This window comes from Ipomoea nil, unplaced genomic scaffold (genome assembly GCF_001879475.1).
Source record: "Ipomoea nil cultivar Tokyo-kokei standard unplaced genomic scaffold, Asagao_1.1 scaffold2283, whole genome shotgun sequence".
Lineage (NCBI taxonomy): Eukaryota > Viridiplantae > Streptophyta > Magnoliopsida > Solanales > Convolvulaceae > Ipomoea > Ipomoea nil.
The window spans coordinates 1,208,574-1,222,905 of record NW_017618711.1 but is presented as its reverse complement, the minus strand read 5'-3'; the positions used below and the strand labels follow the sequence as shown (position 1 = coordinate 1,222,905).

The 14,332-nt window shown below is 35.4% G+C and overlaps 35 non-coding genes across 35 annotated transcripts; all 35 read right to left on the bottom strand.

Moving 5' to 3' along the window:
- Positions 1–97: 97 nt before the first annotated feature.
- On the bottom strand, positions 98–179 carry TRNAS-AGA. The gene has a single exon. It is a non-coding gene; the product is annotated as a tRNA-Ser (tRNA).
- A 237-nt stretch (positions 180–416) lies between these two features.
- Positions 417–498, bottom strand: TRNAS-AGA. The gene has a single exon. It is a non-coding gene; the product is annotated as a tRNA-Ser (tRNA).
- Positions 499–1,098: 600 nt separating this feature from the next.
- On the bottom strand, positions 1,099–1,180 carry TRNAS-AGA. Its single transcript has one exon. It is a non-coding gene; the product is annotated as a tRNA-Ser (tRNA).
- A 145-nt stretch (positions 1,181–1,325) lies between these two features.
- Positions 1,326–1,407, bottom strand: TRNAS-AGA. The gene has a single exon. It is a non-coding gene; the product is annotated as a tRNA-Ser (tRNA).
- A 406-nt stretch (positions 1,408–1,813) lies between these two features.
- On the bottom strand, positions 1,814–1,895 carry TRNAS-AGA. Its single transcript has one exon. It is a non-coding gene; the product is annotated as a tRNA-Ser (tRNA).
- Positions 1,896–2,315: 420 nt separating this feature from the next.
- TRNAS-AGA lies at positions 2,316–2,397 on the bottom strand. Its single transcript has one exon. It is a non-coding gene; the product is annotated as a tRNA-Ser (tRNA).
- A 145-nt stretch (positions 2,398–2,542) lies between these two features.
- TRNAS-AGA lies at positions 2,543–2,624 on the bottom strand. Its single transcript has one exon. It is a non-coding gene; the product is annotated as a tRNA-Ser (tRNA).
- A 408-nt stretch (positions 2,625–3,032) lies between these two features.
- On the bottom strand, positions 3,033–3,114 carry TRNAS-AGA. Its single transcript has one exon. It is a non-coding gene; the product is annotated as a tRNA-Ser (tRNA).
- A 145-nt stretch (positions 3,115–3,259) lies between these two features.
- TRNAS-AGA lies at positions 3,260–3,341 on the bottom strand. The gene has a single exon. It is a non-coding gene; the product is annotated as a tRNA-Ser (tRNA).
- A 110-nt stretch (positions 3,342–3,451) lies between these two features.
- TRNAS-AGA lies at positions 3,452–3,533 on the bottom strand. The gene has a single exon. It is a non-coding gene; the product is annotated as a tRNA-Ser (tRNA).
- Positions 3,534–3,942: 409 nt separating this feature from the next.
- On the bottom strand, positions 3,943–4,024 carry TRNAS-AGA. The gene has a single exon. It is a non-coding gene; the product is annotated as a tRNA-Ser (tRNA).
- Positions 4,025–4,169: 145 nt separating this feature from the next.
- TRNAS-AGA lies at positions 4,170–4,251 on the bottom strand. Its single transcript has one exon. It is a non-coding gene; the product is annotated as a tRNA-Ser (tRNA).
- A 110-nt stretch (positions 4,252–4,361) lies between these two features.
- On the bottom strand, positions 4,362–4,443 carry TRNAS-AGA. Its single transcript has one exon. It is a non-coding gene; the product is annotated as a tRNA-Ser (tRNA).
- A 409-nt stretch (positions 4,444–4,852) lies between these two features.
- TRNAS-AGA lies at positions 4,853–4,934 on the bottom strand. The gene has a single exon. It is a non-coding gene; the product is annotated as a tRNA-Ser (tRNA).
- Positions 4,935–5,079: 145 nt separating this feature from the next.
- Positions 5,080–5,161, bottom strand: TRNAS-AGA. The gene has a single exon. It is a non-coding gene; the product is annotated as a tRNA-Ser (tRNA).
- A 110-nt stretch (positions 5,162–5,271) lies between these two features.
- Positions 5,272–5,353, bottom strand: TRNAS-AGA. The gene has a single exon. It is a non-coding gene; the product is annotated as a tRNA-Ser (tRNA).
- A 409-nt stretch (positions 5,354–5,762) lies between these two features.
- On the bottom strand, positions 5,763–5,844 carry TRNAS-AGA. Its single transcript has one exon. It is a non-coding gene; the product is annotated as a tRNA-Ser (tRNA).
- Positions 5,845–6,761: 917 nt separating this feature from the next.
- TRNAS-AGA lies at positions 6,762–6,843 on the bottom strand. Its single transcript has one exon. It is a non-coding gene; the product is annotated as a tRNA-Ser (tRNA).
- A 568-nt stretch (positions 6,844–7,411) lies between these two features.
- TRNAS-AGA lies at positions 7,412–7,493 on the bottom strand. Its single transcript has one exon. It is a non-coding gene; the product is annotated as a tRNA-Ser (tRNA).
- A 599-nt stretch (positions 7,494–8,092) lies between these two features.
- TRNAS-AGA lies at positions 8,093–8,174 on the bottom strand. Its single transcript has one exon. It is a non-coding gene; the product is annotated as a tRNA-Ser (tRNA).
- Positions 8,175–8,319: 145 nt separating this feature from the next.
- TRNAS-AGA lies at positions 8,320–8,401 on the bottom strand. Its single transcript has one exon. It is a non-coding gene; the product is annotated as a tRNA-Ser (tRNA).
- A 406-nt stretch (positions 8,402–8,807) lies between these two features.
- TRNAS-AGA lies at positions 8,808–8,889 on the bottom strand. The gene has a single exon. It is a non-coding gene; the product is annotated as a tRNA-Ser (tRNA).
- A 420-nt stretch (positions 8,890–9,309) lies between these two features.
- TRNAS-AGA lies at positions 9,310–9,391 on the bottom strand. The gene has a single exon. It is a non-coding gene; the product is annotated as a tRNA-Ser (tRNA).
- A 635-nt stretch (positions 9,392–10,026) lies between these two features.
- Positions 10,027–10,108, bottom strand: TRNAS-AGA. The gene has a single exon. It is a non-coding gene; the product is annotated as a tRNA-Ser (tRNA).
- A 145-nt stretch (positions 10,109–10,253) lies between these two features.
- Positions 10,254–10,335, bottom strand: TRNAS-AGA. The gene has a single exon. It is a non-coding gene; the product is annotated as a tRNA-Ser (tRNA).
- A 110-nt stretch (positions 10,336–10,445) lies between these two features.
- On the bottom strand, positions 10,446–10,527 carry TRNAS-AGA. Its single transcript has one exon. It is a non-coding gene; the product is annotated as a tRNA-Ser (tRNA).
- A 409-nt stretch (positions 10,528–10,936) lies between these two features.
- On the bottom strand, positions 10,937–11,018 carry TRNAS-AGA. The gene has a single exon. It is a non-coding gene; the product is annotated as a tRNA-Ser (tRNA).
- A 917-nt stretch (positions 11,019–11,935) lies between these two features.
- On the bottom strand, positions 11,936–12,017 carry TRNAS-AGA. Its single transcript has one exon. It is a non-coding gene; the product is annotated as a tRNA-Ser (tRNA).
- A 568-nt stretch (positions 12,018–12,585) lies between these two features.
- On the bottom strand, positions 12,586–12,667 carry TRNAS-AGA. Its single transcript has one exon. It is a non-coding gene; the product is annotated as a tRNA-Ser (tRNA).
- Positions 12,668–12,812: 145 nt separating this feature from the next.
- Positions 12,813–12,894, bottom strand: TRNAS-AGA. Its single transcript has one exon. It is a non-coding gene; the product is annotated as a tRNA-Ser (tRNA).
- A 145-nt stretch (positions 12,895–13,039) lies between these two features.
- TRNAS-AGA lies at positions 13,040–13,121 on the bottom strand. Its single transcript has one exon. It is a non-coding gene; the product is annotated as a tRNA-Ser (tRNA).
- Positions 13,122–13,266: 145 nt separating this feature from the next.
- Positions 13,267–13,348, bottom strand: TRNAS-AGA. Its single transcript has one exon. It is a non-coding gene; the product is annotated as a tRNA-Ser (tRNA).
- A 359-nt stretch (positions 13,349–13,707) lies between these two features.
- TRNAS-AGA lies at positions 13,708–13,789 on the bottom strand. Its single transcript has one exon. It is a non-coding gene; the product is annotated as a tRNA-Ser (tRNA).
- Positions 13,790–13,934: 145 nt separating this feature from the next.
- TRNAS-AGA lies at positions 13,935–14,016 on the bottom strand. The gene has a single exon. It is a non-coding gene; the product is annotated as a tRNA-Ser (tRNA).
- A 145-nt stretch (positions 14,017–14,161) lies between these two features.
- Positions 14,162–14,243, bottom strand: TRNAS-AGA. The gene has a single exon. It is a non-coding gene; the product is annotated as a tRNA-Ser (tRNA).
- Positions 14,244–14,332: the final 89 nt, after the last annotated feature.

The window sequence follows — 14,332 nt, the reverse complement described above, 5'->3', positions numbered from 1 at the left end:
ACAAAATTGGGGTAGAAGAACTAAATCAAACAAATCACTTGAAATTTGATATTAAATTCTTCTCTTAAATACTACCTATTGGGTGACAACAAAGAAACGTGAGCAGCAGTATTCGAACCTACACGGGCAAAGCCCACATGATTTCTAGTCATGCCCGATTACCACTCCGGCACGCCCACTCTTAACATTAAATTTTGACTTTATTCCCAATTTCTATTTATTAGTTGACAAAATTGGGGTATAAGAACTAAATCAAACAAATCACTTGAAATTTGATATTAAATTCTTCTCTTAAATACTACTTTCTATTTATTAGTTTACAAAATTGGGGTATAATAAATAAATCAAACAAATCACTTGAAATTTGATATTAAATTCTTCTCTTAAATACTACATATTCGTTGACAGCAAAGAAACATGAGCGGCAGGATTCGAACCTACACGGGCAAAGCCCACATGATTTCTAGTCATGCCCAATAACCACTCCGGCACGCCCACTCTTAACATTAAATTTTGACTTTATTCCCAAATACTATTTCTTAGTTGACAAAATTGGGGTAGAAGAACTAAATCAAACAAATCTGTTGAAATTTGATATTAAATTCTTTTCTTAAATACAACCTATTTAGTGACAGCAAAGAATAGTGAGAGGCAGGATTAGAACCTGCGCGGGCAAAGCCCACATGATTTCTAGTTATGACCGATAACCACTCCCGCACGCCCGCTTTTAGCATTAAATTTTGACTTTTTTTCTGAAATTATATTAATTAGTTTACAAAATTGGGGTAGAAGAACGAAATCAAACAAATCAATTGAAATTTGACATTAAATTCATCTCTTAAATACAACCTATTGGGTGATAACAAAGAAACGTGAGCAGCATGATTCGAACCTGCACAGGCAAAGCCCACATGATTTCTAGTTATGCCCGATAAACACTCCGGCTTGCCCACTCTTGACAATAAGTTTTGACTTTATTCCCAAATACTACTCGTTAGTTGACAAAATTGGGGTAGAAGAACTAAATCAAACAAATCACTTGAAATTTCATATTAAATTCTTCTCTTAAATACTACCTATTGGGTGACAGCAAAGAAATGTGAGCGACAGGATTCGAACCTACACGGGTAAAGCCCACATGATATCTAGTCATGCCCGATAACCACTCCGGCACGCCCACTCTGGTCATTTAATTTTGATTTTTTTCCCAAATACTATTTATTAGTTGACAAAATTGGGGTAGAAGAACTAAATAAAAAAAATCAATTGAAATTTGACATAAAATTCTTCTCTTAAATACAACCTATTAGGTGACAACAATGAAACGTGAGCATCATGATTTGAACCTGCGCGGGCAAAGCCCACATGATTTCTAGTCATGCCCGATAACCACTCCGGCACGCCCACTCTTGGCATTAAATTTTGACTTTTTTCCAAATTTCTATTTATTAGTTGACAAAATTGGGGTATAAGAACTAAATCAAACAAATCACTTGAAATTTGATATTAAATTCTTCTCTTAAATACTACTTTCTATTTATTAGTTTACAAAATTGGGGTATAAGAAATAAATCAAACAAATCACTTGAAATTTGATATTAAATTCTTCTCTTAAATACTACCTACATGATTTCTAGTCATGCCCGATAACCACTCCGGCACGCCCACTCTTAACATTAAATTTTGACTTTATTCCCAAATACTATTTATTAGTTGACAAAATTGGTGTAGAAGAACTAAACCAAACAAATCAATTAAAATTTGACATTAAATTTTTTTCTTAAATACAACCTTTTTGGAGACAGCAAAGAATCGTGAGCGACAGGATTTGAACCTACGCGGGCAAAGCCCACATGATTTCTAGTCAGGCCCAATAACCACTCCGGCACGCCCACTCTTGGCATTAAATTTTGACTTTTTTCCAAAATTATATTAATTAGTTTACAAAATTGGGGTAGAAGAACTAAATCAAACAAAACAATTGAAATTTGACCTTAAATTCTACTCTTAAATACTACCTATTTGGTGACAGCAAAGAAACGTGAGCAGCTGGATTCGAACCTGCACAGGCAAAGCTCACAAGATTTCTAGCAATGCCCAATAACCACTCCGGCACGCCCACTTTTAACATTAAATTTTGACTTTATTCCCAATTTCTATGTATTAGTTGACAAAATTGGGGTATAAGAACTAAATCAAACAAATCACTTGAAATTTGATATTAAATTCTTCTCTTAAATTTTACTTTCTATTTATTAGTTTACAAAATTGGGGTATAAGAACTAAATCATACCTATTCGGTGACAGCAAAAAAACATGAGCGGCAGGATTCGAACCTACATGGGCAAAGCCCACATGATTTCTAGTCATGCCCGATAACCACTCCGGCACGCCCACTCTTAACATTAAATTTTGACTTTATTCCCAAATACTACTTATTAGTTTACAAATTTGGGGTAGAAGAACTAAATCAAACATATCTGTTGAAATTTGATATTAAATTCTTTTCTTAAATACAACCTATTTAATGACAGCAAAGAATCTTGATCGGCAGGATTCGAACCTGCACGGGCAAAGCCCACATGATTTCTAGTCATGCCTGTTAACCACTCCGGCACGCCCACTCTTGGCACTAAATTTTGACTTTTTTCTGAAATTATATTAATTAGTTTACAAAATTGAGGTAGAAGAACTAAATCAAACAAATCAATTGAAATTTGACATTAAATTCTTCTCTTAAATACAACCTATTGGGTGATAACAAAGAAACGTGAGCAGCATGATTCGAACCTACACGGGCAAAGCCCACATGATTTCTAGTTATGCCCGATAAACACTCCGGCATGCCCTTTCTAGTTATGCCCGATAAACACTCCGGCATGCCCACTCTTGACAATAAGTTTTAACTTTATTCCCAAATACTACTCGTTAGTTGACAAAATTGGGGTAGAAGAACTAAATCAAACAAATCCATTGAAATTTGATATTAAATTCTTCTCTTAAATACTACCTATGGGGTGACAGCAATGAAATGTGAGCGATAGGATTTGAACCTACACGGGCAAAGCCCACATGATTTCTAGTCATGCCCGATAACCACTCCGGCACGCCCACTCTGGTCATTTAATTTTGAGTTTTTTCCTAAATACTATTTATTAGTTGACAAAATTGGTGTAGAAGAACTAAACCAAACAAATCAATTAAAATTTGACATTAAATTTTTTTCTTAAATACAACCTATTTGGTGACAGCTAAGAATCGTGAGCGACAAGATTCGAACCTACGCGGGCAAAGCCCACATGATTTCTAGTCATGCTCGATAACCACTCCGGCACGCCCACTCTTAACATTAAATTTTGACTTTATTCCCAAATACTATTTATTAGTTTACAAAATTGGGGTAGAAGAACTAAATCAAAAAAATCTGTTGAAATTAGTGACAGCAAAGAATCGTGATCAGCAAGATTCGAACCTGCACGGGCAAAGCCCACATGATTTCTAATCATGCCCGATAACCACTCCGGCACGCCCACTCTTGGCATTAAATTTTGACTTTTTTCTGAAATTATATTAATTAGTTTACAAAATTGGGGTAGAAGAACTAAATCAAACAAATCAATTGAAATTTGACATTAGATTCTTCTCTTAAATACAACCTATTGGGTGATAACAAAGAAACGTGAGCAGCATGATTCGAACCTACACGGGAAAAAGCCCACATGATTTCTAGTTATGCCCGATAAACACTCCGGCATGCCCCTTCTAGTTATGCCCGATAAACACTCCGGCATGCCCACTCTTGACAATAAGTTTTGACTTTATTCCCAAATACTACTTGTTAGTTGACAAAATTGGGGTAGAAGAACTAAATCTAACAAATCACTTGAAATTTGATATTAAATTCTTCTCTTAAATACTACCTATTGGGTGACAGCAAAGAAATGTGAGCGACAGGATTCGAACCTACACAGCAAAAGCCCACATGATTTCTAGTCATGCCCGATAACCACTCCGACACGCCCACTCTGGTCATTTAATTTTGATTTTTTTCCCAAATACTATTTATTAGTTGACAAAATTGGTGTAGAAGAACTAAACCAAACAAATCAATTAAAATTTGACATTAAATTTTTTTCTTAAATACAACCTATTTGGTGACAGCTAAGAATCGTGAGCGACAAGATTCGAACCTACGCGAGCAAAGCCCACATGATTTCTAGTCATGCTCGATAACCACTCCGGCACGCCCACTCTTAACATTAAATTTTGACTTTATTCCCAAATACTATTTATTAGTTTACAAAATTGGGGTAGAAGAACTAAATCAAAAAAATCTGTTGAAATTAGTGACAGCAAAGAATCGTGATCAGCAGGATTCGAACCTACACGGGCAAAGCCCACATGATTTCTAATCATGCCCGATAACCACTCCGGCACGCCCACTCTTGGCATTAAATTTTGACTTTTTTCTGAAATTATATTAATTAGTTTACAAAATTGGGGTAGAAGAACTAAATCAAACAAATCAATTGAAATTTGACATTAGATTCTTCTCTTAAATACAACCTATTGGGTGATAACAAAGAAACGTGAGCAGCATGATTCGAACCTACACGGGAAAAAGCCCACATGATTTCTAGTTATGCCCGATAAACACTCCGGCATGCCCCTTCTAGTTATGCCCGATAAACACTCCGGCATGCCCACTCTTGACAATAAGTTTTGACTTTATTCCCAAATACTACTTGTTAGTTGACAAAATTGGGGTAGAAGAACTAAATCTAACAAATCACTTGAAATTTGATATTAAATTCTTCTCTTAAATACTACCTATTGGGTGACAGCAAAGAAATGTGAGCGACAGGATTCGAACCTACACAGCAAAAGCCCACATGATTTCTAGTCATGCCCGATAACCACTCCGACACGCCCACTCTGGTCATTTAATTTTGATTTTTTTCCCAAATACTATTTATTAGTTGACAAAATTGGTGTAGAAGAACTAAACCAAACAAATCAATTAAAATTTGACATTAAATTTTTTTCTTAAATACAACCTATTTGGTGACAGCTAAGAATCGTGAGCGACAAGATTCGAACCTACGCGAGCAAAGCCCACATGATTTCTAGTCATGCTCGATAACCACTCCGGCACGCCCACTCTTAACATTAAATTTTGACTTTATTCCCAAATACTATTTATTAGTTTACAAAATTGGGGTAGAAGAACTAAATCAAAAAAATCTGTTGAAATTAGTGACAGCAAAGAATCGTGATCAGCAGGATTCGAACCTGCACGGGCAAAGCCCACATGATTTCTAATCATGCCCGATAACCACTCCGGCACGCCCACTCTTGGCATTAAATTTTGACTTTTTTCTGAAATTATATTAATTAGTTTACAAAATTGGGGTAGAAGAACTAAATCAAACAAATCAATTGAAATTTGACATTAGATTCTTCTCTTAAATACAACCTATTGGGTGATAACAAAGAAACGTGAGCAGCATGATTCGAACCTACACGGGAAAAAGCCCACATGATTTCTAGTTATGCCCGATAAACACTCCGGCATGCCCCTTCTAGTTATGCCCGATAAACACTCCGGCATGCCCACTCTTGACAATAAGTTTTGACTTTATTCCCAAATACTACTTGTTAGTTGACAAAATTGGGGTAGAAGAACTAAATCTAACAAATCACTTGAAATTTGATATTAAATTCTTCTCTTAAATACTACCTATTGGGTGACAGCAAAGAAATGTGAGCGACAGGATTCGAACCTACACAGCAAAAGCCCACATGATTTCTAGTCATGCCCGATAACCACTCCGACACGCCCACTCTGGTCATTTAATTTTGATTTTTTTCCCAAATACTATTTATTAGTTGACAAAATTGGTGTAGAAGAACTAAACCAAACAAATCAATTAAAATTTGACATTAAATTTTTTTCTTAAATACAACCTATTTGGTGACAGCAAAGAATCGTGAGCGATAGGATTCAAACCTACGCAGGCAAAGCCCACATGATTTCTAGTTATGCCCGATAACCTCTCCGGCACGCCCACTCTTGGCATTAAATTTTAACTTTTTTCCAAAATTATATTAATTAGTTTACAAAATTGGGGTAGAAGAACTAAATCAAACAAAACAATTGAAATTTGACATTAAATTGTTCTCTTAAATACAACCTATTGGGTGATAGCAAAGAAACGTGAGCAGCATGATTCGAACCTGCACGGGCAAAGCCCACATGATCTCTATTTATGCCCGATAAACACTCCAGCATGCCCACTCTTGACATTAAATTTTGACTTTTTTCCTAAATACTACTTGTAAGTTGACAAAATTGGGGTAGAAGAACTAAATCAAACAAATCACTTGAAATTTGATATTAAATTCTTCTCTTAAATACTACCTATTGGGTGACAGCAAAGAAACGTGAGCAGCTGGATTCAAACCTACACAGGCAAAGCCCACATGATTTCTAATCATGCCCAATAACCACTCCGGCACGCCCACTCTTAACATTAAATTTTGACTTTATTCCCAATTTCTATTTATTAGTTGACAAAATTGGGGTATAAGAACTAAATCAAACAAATCACATGAAATTTGATATTAAATTCTTTTCTTAAATACTACTTTCTATTTATTAGTTGACAAAATTGGGTAGAGGAACTAAATAAAACAAATCAATTGAAATTTAACATTAAATTCTTCTCTTAAATACAACCTATTAGGAGATAACAAAGAAACGTGAGCGGCAGGATTCAAACCTGCGCAAGCAAAGCCCACATGATTTCTAGTCATGCCCGATAACCACTCCGACACGCCCACTCTTGGCATTAAATTTTGACTTTTTTCCAAAATTATATTAATTAGTTTACAAAATTGGGGTAGAAGAACTATATCAAACAAATCAATTGAAATTCGACATTAAATTCTTCTCTTAAATACAACCTATTGGGTGATAGCAAAGAAACGTGAGCAGCATGATTCGAACCTGCACGGGCAAAGCCCACATGATTTCTAGTTATGCCCGATAAATTTTGACTTTATTCCCAAATACTATTTATTAGTTTACAAAATTGGGGTAGAAGAACTAAATCAAACAAATCACTTGAAATTTGACATTAAATTCTTCTCTTAACTCCTACCTATTGGGTGACATCAAAGAAACGTGAGCAGCAAGATTCAAACCTGCGCGGGAAAAGCCCACATGATTTGTAGTCATGCCCGATAACCACTCCGGCACGCCACTCTTGACATTAAATTTTGACTTTTTTCCCAAATACTATTTATTAGTTGACAAAATTGGGGTAGAAAAACTAAATCAAACAAATCAATTGAAATTTGACGTTAAATTCTTCTCTTTAATACAGCCTATTGGGTGACATCAAAGAAACATGAGTGGCATGATTCGAACCTGCGCGAGCAAAGCCCACATGATTTCTAATCATGCCCGATAACCACTTCGGTACACCCACTCTTGTCATTTAATTTTGATTTTTTTCCCAAATACTATTTATTAGTTGACAAAATTGGTGAAGAACAACTAAACCAAACAAATCAATTAAAATTTGACATTAAATTTTTTTCTTAAATACAACCTATTTGGTGACAGCAAAGAATTATGAGCAGCAGGATTCGAACCTGCGCGAGCAAAGCCCACACGATTTCTAGTCATGCCCGATAACTACTCCGACACGCCCACTCTTGGCATTAAATTTTGACTTTTTTCCAAAATTATATCAATTAGTTTACAAAATTGGGGTAGAAGAACTAAATCAAACAAATCAATTGAAATTTGACATTAAATTCTTCTCTTAAATACAACCTATTGGGTGATAACAAAGAAACGTGAGCAGCATGATTCGAACCTGCACAGGCAAAGCCCACATGATTTCTAGTTATGCCCGATAAACACTCCGGCTTGCCCACTCTTGACAATAAGTTTTGACTTTATTCCCAAATACTACTCGTTAGTTGACAAAATTGGGGTAGAAGAACTAAATCAAACAAATCACTTGAAATTTCATATTAAATTCTTCTCTTAAATACTACCTATTGGGTGACAGCAAAGAAATGTGAGCGACAGGATTCGAACCTACACGGGTAAAGCCCACATGATATCTAGTCATGCCCGATAACCACTCCGGCACGCCCACTCTGGTCATTTAATTTTGATTTTTTTCCCAAATACTATTTATTAGTTGACAAAATTGGGGTAGAAGAACTAAATAAAAAAAATCAATTGAAATTTGACATAAAATTCTTCTCTTAAATACAACCTATTAGGTGACAACAATGAAACGTGAGCATCATGATTTGAACCTGCGCGGGCAAAGCCCACATGATTTCTAGTCATGCCCGATAACCACTCCGGCACGCCCACTCTTGGCATTAAATTTTGACTTTTTTCCAAATTTCTATTTATTAGTTGACAAAATTGGGGTATAAGAACTAAATCAAACAAATCACTTGAAATTTGATATTAAATTCTTCTCTTAAATACTACTTTCTATTTATTAGTTTACAAAATTGGGGTATAAGAAATAAATCAAACAAATCACTTGAAATTTGATATTAAATTCTTCTCTTAAATACTACCTACATGATTTCTAGTCATGCCCGATAACCACTCCGGCACGCCCACTCTTAACATTAAATTTTGACTTTATTCCCAAATACTATTTATTAGTTGACAAAATTGGTGTAGAAGAACTAAACCAAACAAATCAATTAAAATTTGACATTAAATTTTTTTCTTAAATACAACCTTTTTGGAAACAGCAAAGAATCGTGAGCGACAGGATTTGAACCTACGCGGGCAAAGCCCACATGATTTCTAGTCAGGCCCGATAACCACTCCGGCACGCCCACTCTTGGCATTAAATTTTGACTTTTTTCCAAAATTATATTAATTAGTTTACAAAATTGGGGTAGAAGAACTAAATCAAACAAAACAATTGAAATTTGACCTTAAATTCTACTCTTAAATACTACCTATTTGGTGACAGCAAAGAAACGTGAGCAGCTGGATTCGAACCTGCACAGGCAAAGCTCACAAGATTTCTAGCAATGCCCAATAACCACTCCGGCACGCCCACTTTTAACATTAAATTTTGACTTTATTCCCAATTTCTATTTATTAGTTGACAAAATTGGGGTATAAGAACTAAATCAAACAAATCACTTGAAATTTGATATTAAATTCTTCTCTTAAATTTTACTTTCTATTTATTAGTTTACAAAATTGGGGTATAAGAACTAAATCATACCTATTCGGTGACAGCAAAAAAACATGAGCGGCAGGATTCGAACCTACATGGGCAAAGCCCACATGATTTCTAGTCATGCCCGATAACCACTCCGGCACGCCCACTCTTAACATTAAATTTTGACTTTATTCCCAAATACTACTTATTAGTTTACAAATTTGGGGTAGAAGAACTAAATCAAACATATCTGTTGAAATTTGATATTAAATTCTTTTCTTAAATACAACCTATTTAATGACAGCAAAGAATCTTGATCGGCAGGATTCAAACCTGCACGGGCAAAGCCCACATGATTTCTAGTCATGCCTGTTAACCACTCTGGCACGCCCACTCTTGGCACTAAATTTTGACTTTTTTCTGAAATTATATTAATTAGTTTACAAAATTGAGGTAGAAGAACTAAATCAAACAAATCAATTGAAATTTGACATTAAATTCTTCTCTTAAATACAACCTATTGGGTGATAACAAAGAAACGTGAGCAGCATGATTCGAACCTACACGGGCAAAGCCCACATGATTTCTAGTTATGCCCGATAAACACTCCGGCATGCCCTTTCTAGTTATGCCCGATAAACACTCCGGCATGCCCACTCTTGACAATAAGTTTTGACTTTATTCCCAAATACTACTCGTTAGTTGACAAAATTGGGGTAGAAGAACTAAATCAAACAAATCCATTGAAATTTGATATTAAATTCTTCTCTTAAATACTACCTATGGGGTGACAGCAATGAAATGTGAGCGATAGGATTTGAACCTACACGGGCAAAGCCCACATGATTTCTAGTCATGCCCGATAACCACTCCGGCACGCCCACTCTGGTCATTTAATTTTGAGTTTTTTCCTAAATACTATTTATTAGTTGACAAAATTGGTGTAGAAGAACTAAACCAAACAAATCAATTAAAATTTGACATTAAATTTTTTTCTTAAATACAACCTATTTGGTGACAGCTAAGAATCGTGAGCGACAAGATTCGAACCTACGCGGGCAAAGCCCACATGATTTCTAGTCATGCTCGATAACCACTCCGGCACGCCCACTCTTAACATTAAATTTTGACTTTATTCCCAAATACTATTTATTAGTTTACAAAATTGGGGTAGAAGAACTAAATCAAAAAAATCTGTTGAAATTAGTGACAGCAAAGAATCGTGATCAGCAGGATTCGAACCTGCACGGGCAAAGCCCACATGATTTCTAATCATGCCCGATAACCACTCCGGCACGCCCACTCTTGGCATTAAATTTTGACTTTTTTCTGAAATTATATTAATTAGTTTACAAAATTGGGGTAGAAGAACTAAATCAAACAAATCAATTGAAATTTGACATTAGATTCTTCTCTTAAATACAACCTATTGGGTGATAACAAAGAAACGTGAGCAGCATGATTCGAACCTACACGGGAAAAAGCCCACATGATTTCTAGTTATGCCCGATAAACACTCCGGCATGCCCCTTCTAGTTATGCCCGATAAACACTCCGGCATGCCCACTCTTGACAATAAGTTTTGACTTTATTCCCAAATACTACTTGTTAGTTGACAAAATTGGGGTAGAAGAACTAAATCTAACAAATCACTTGAAATTTGATATTAAATTCTTCTCTTAAATACTACCTATTGGGTGACAGCAAAGAAATGTAAGCGACAGGATTCGAACCTACACAGCAAAAGCCCACATGATTTCTAGTCATGCCCGATAACCACTCCGACACGCCCACTCTGGTCATTTAATTTTGATTTTTTTCCCAAATACTATTTATTAGTTGACAAAATTGGTGTAGAAGAATTAAACCAAACAAATCAATTAAAATTTGACATTAAATTTTTTTCTTAAATACAACCTATTTGGTGACAGCAAAGAATCGTGAGCGATAGGATTCAAACCTACGCAGGCAAAGCCCACATGATTTCTAGTTATGCCCGATAACCTCTCCGGCACGCCCACTCTTGGCATTAAATTTTAACTTTTTTCCAAAATTATATTAATTAGTTTACAAAATTGGGGTAGAAGAACTAAATCAAACAAAACAATTGAAATTTGACATTAAATTCTTCTCTTAAATACAACCTATTGGGTGATAGCAAAGAAACGTGAGCAGCATGATTCGAACCTGCACGGGCAAAGCCCACATGATCTCTATTTATGCCCGATAAACACTCCGGCATGCCCACTCTTGACATTAAATTTTGACTTTTTTCCTAAATACTACTTGTAAGTTGACAAAATTGGGGTAGAAGAACTAAATCAAACAAATCACTTGAAATTTGATATTAAATTCTTCTCTTAAATACTACCTATTGGGTGACAGCAAAGAAACGTGAGCAGCTGGATTCAAACCTACACAGGCAAAGCCCACATGATTTCTAATCATGCCCAATAACCACTCCGGCACGCCCACTCTTAACATTAAATTTTTTCTTTATTCCCAATTTCTATTTATTAGTTGACAAAATTGGGGTATAAGAACTAAATCAAACAAATCACATGAAATTTGATATTAAATTCTTTTCTTAAATACTACTTTCTATTTATTAGTTGACAAAATTGGGTAGAGGAACTAAATAAAACAAATCAATTGAAATTTAACATTAAATTCTTCTCTTAAATACAACCTATTAGGAGATAACAAAGAAACGTGAGCGGCAGGATTCAAACCTGCGCGAGCAAAGCCCACATGATTTCTAGTCATGCCCGATAACCACTCCGACACGCCCACTCTTGGCATTAAATTTTGACTTTTTTCCAAAATTATATTAATTAGTTTACAAAATTGGGGTAGAAGAACTATATCAAACAAATCAATTGAAATTCGACATTAAATTCTTCTCTTAAATACAACCTATTGGGTGATAGCAAAGAAACGTGAGCAGCATGATTCGAACCTGCACGGGCAAAGCCCACATGATTTCTAGTTATGCCCGATAAATTTTGACTTTATTCCCAAATACTATTTATTAGTTTACAAAATTGGGGTAGAAGAACTAAATCAAACAAATCACTTGAAATTTGACATTAAATTCTTCTCTTAACTCCTACCTATTGGGTGACATCAAAGAAACGTGAGCAGCAAGATTCAAACCTGCGCGGGAAAAGCCCACATGATTTGTAGTCATGCCCGATAACCACTCCGGCACGCCACTCTTGACATTAAATTTTGACTTTTTTCCCAAATACTATTTATTAGTTGACAAAATTGGGGTAGAAAAACTAAATCAAACAAATCAATTGAAATTTGACGTTAAATTCTTCTCTTTAATACAACCTATTGGGTGACATCAAAGAAACATGAGTGGCATGATTCGAACCTGCGCGAGCAAAGCCCACATGATTTCTAATCATGCCCGATAACCACTTCGGCACACCCACTCTTGTCATTTAATTTTGATTTTTTTCCCAAATACTATTTATTAGTTGACAAAATTGGTGTAGAACAACTAAACCAAACAAATCAATTAAAATTTGACATTAAATTTTTTTCTTAAATACAACCTATTTGGTGACAGCAAAGAATTATGAGCAGCAGGATTCGAACCTGCGCGAGCAAAGCCCACACGATTTCTAGTCATGCCCGATAACCACTCCGACACGCCCACTCTTGGCATTAAATTTTGACTTTTTTCCAAAATTATATCAATTAGTTTACAAAATTGGGGTAGAAGAACTAAATCAAACAAATCAATTGAAATTTGACATTAAATTCTTCTCTTAAATACAACCTATTAGGTGATAGCAAACAAACGTGAGCAGCATGATTCGAACCTGCACGGGCAAAGCCCACATGATTTCTAGTTATGCCCGATAAACACTTCGGCATGCCCACTCTTGACATTAAATTTTGACTTTTTTCCCAAATACTACTTGTTAGTTGACAAAATTGGGGTAGAAGAACTAAATCAAACAAATCACTTGAAATTTGATATTAAATTATTCTCTTAAATACTACCTATTGGGTGATAGCAAAGAAACGTGAGCAGCAGAATTCAAACCTACACGGGCAAAGCCCACATGATTTCTAGTCATGCCCGATAACCACTCCGGCACGCCCACTCTTAACATTAAATTTTGACTTTTTTCCCAAATACTATTTATTAGTTGACAAAATTGGGGTAGATGAACTAAATAAAACAAATCAATTGAAATTTGACACTAAATTCTTCTCTTAAATACAACCTATTGGGTGACAGCAATGAAACGTGAGCAGCATGATTCGAACCTGTGCGGGCAAAGCCCTCATGATTTCTAGTCATGCCCGATAAAAACTCCGGCATGCCAACTCTTGACATTAAATTTTGACTTTTTTCACAAATACTAATTATTTGTTGAAAAAATTGGGGTAGAAGAACTAAATAAAAAAAATCACTTGAAATTTGATATTAAATACTACCTATTGGTTGATAGTAAAGAAACGTGAGCGGCACGATTCAAACCTGCGCGGGCAAAGCCCAAATGATTTCTAGTCATGCTCGATAACCACTCCGCCACGCCCACTCTTAACATTAAATTTTGACTTTATTCCAAAATACTATTTATTATTTGACAAAATTGGGGTAGATAAACTAAATCAAACAAATCACTTTAAATTTGATATTAAATTCTTCTCTTAAATACAATCTATTTGGTGACAACAAAGAAACGTGAGCGGCAGGATTCGAACCTGCGCGGGCAAAGCCCACATGATTTCTAGTCATGCCCGATAACCACTCCGGCACGCCCACTCTTAACATTAAATTTTGACTTTATTCCAAAATACTATTGATTAGTTGACAAAATTGGGGTAGATAAACTAAATCAAACAAATCACTTTAAATTTGATATTAAATTCTTCTCTTAAATACAATCTATTTGGTGACAACAAAGAAACGTGAGCGGCAGGATTCGAACCTGCGCGGGCAAAGCCCACATGATTTCTAGTCATGCCCGATAACCACTCCGGCACGCCCACTCTTAACATTAAATTTTGACTTTATTCCCAAATACTATTTATTAGTTGACAAAATTAGGGTAGAAGAACTAAATCAAACAAATCACTCT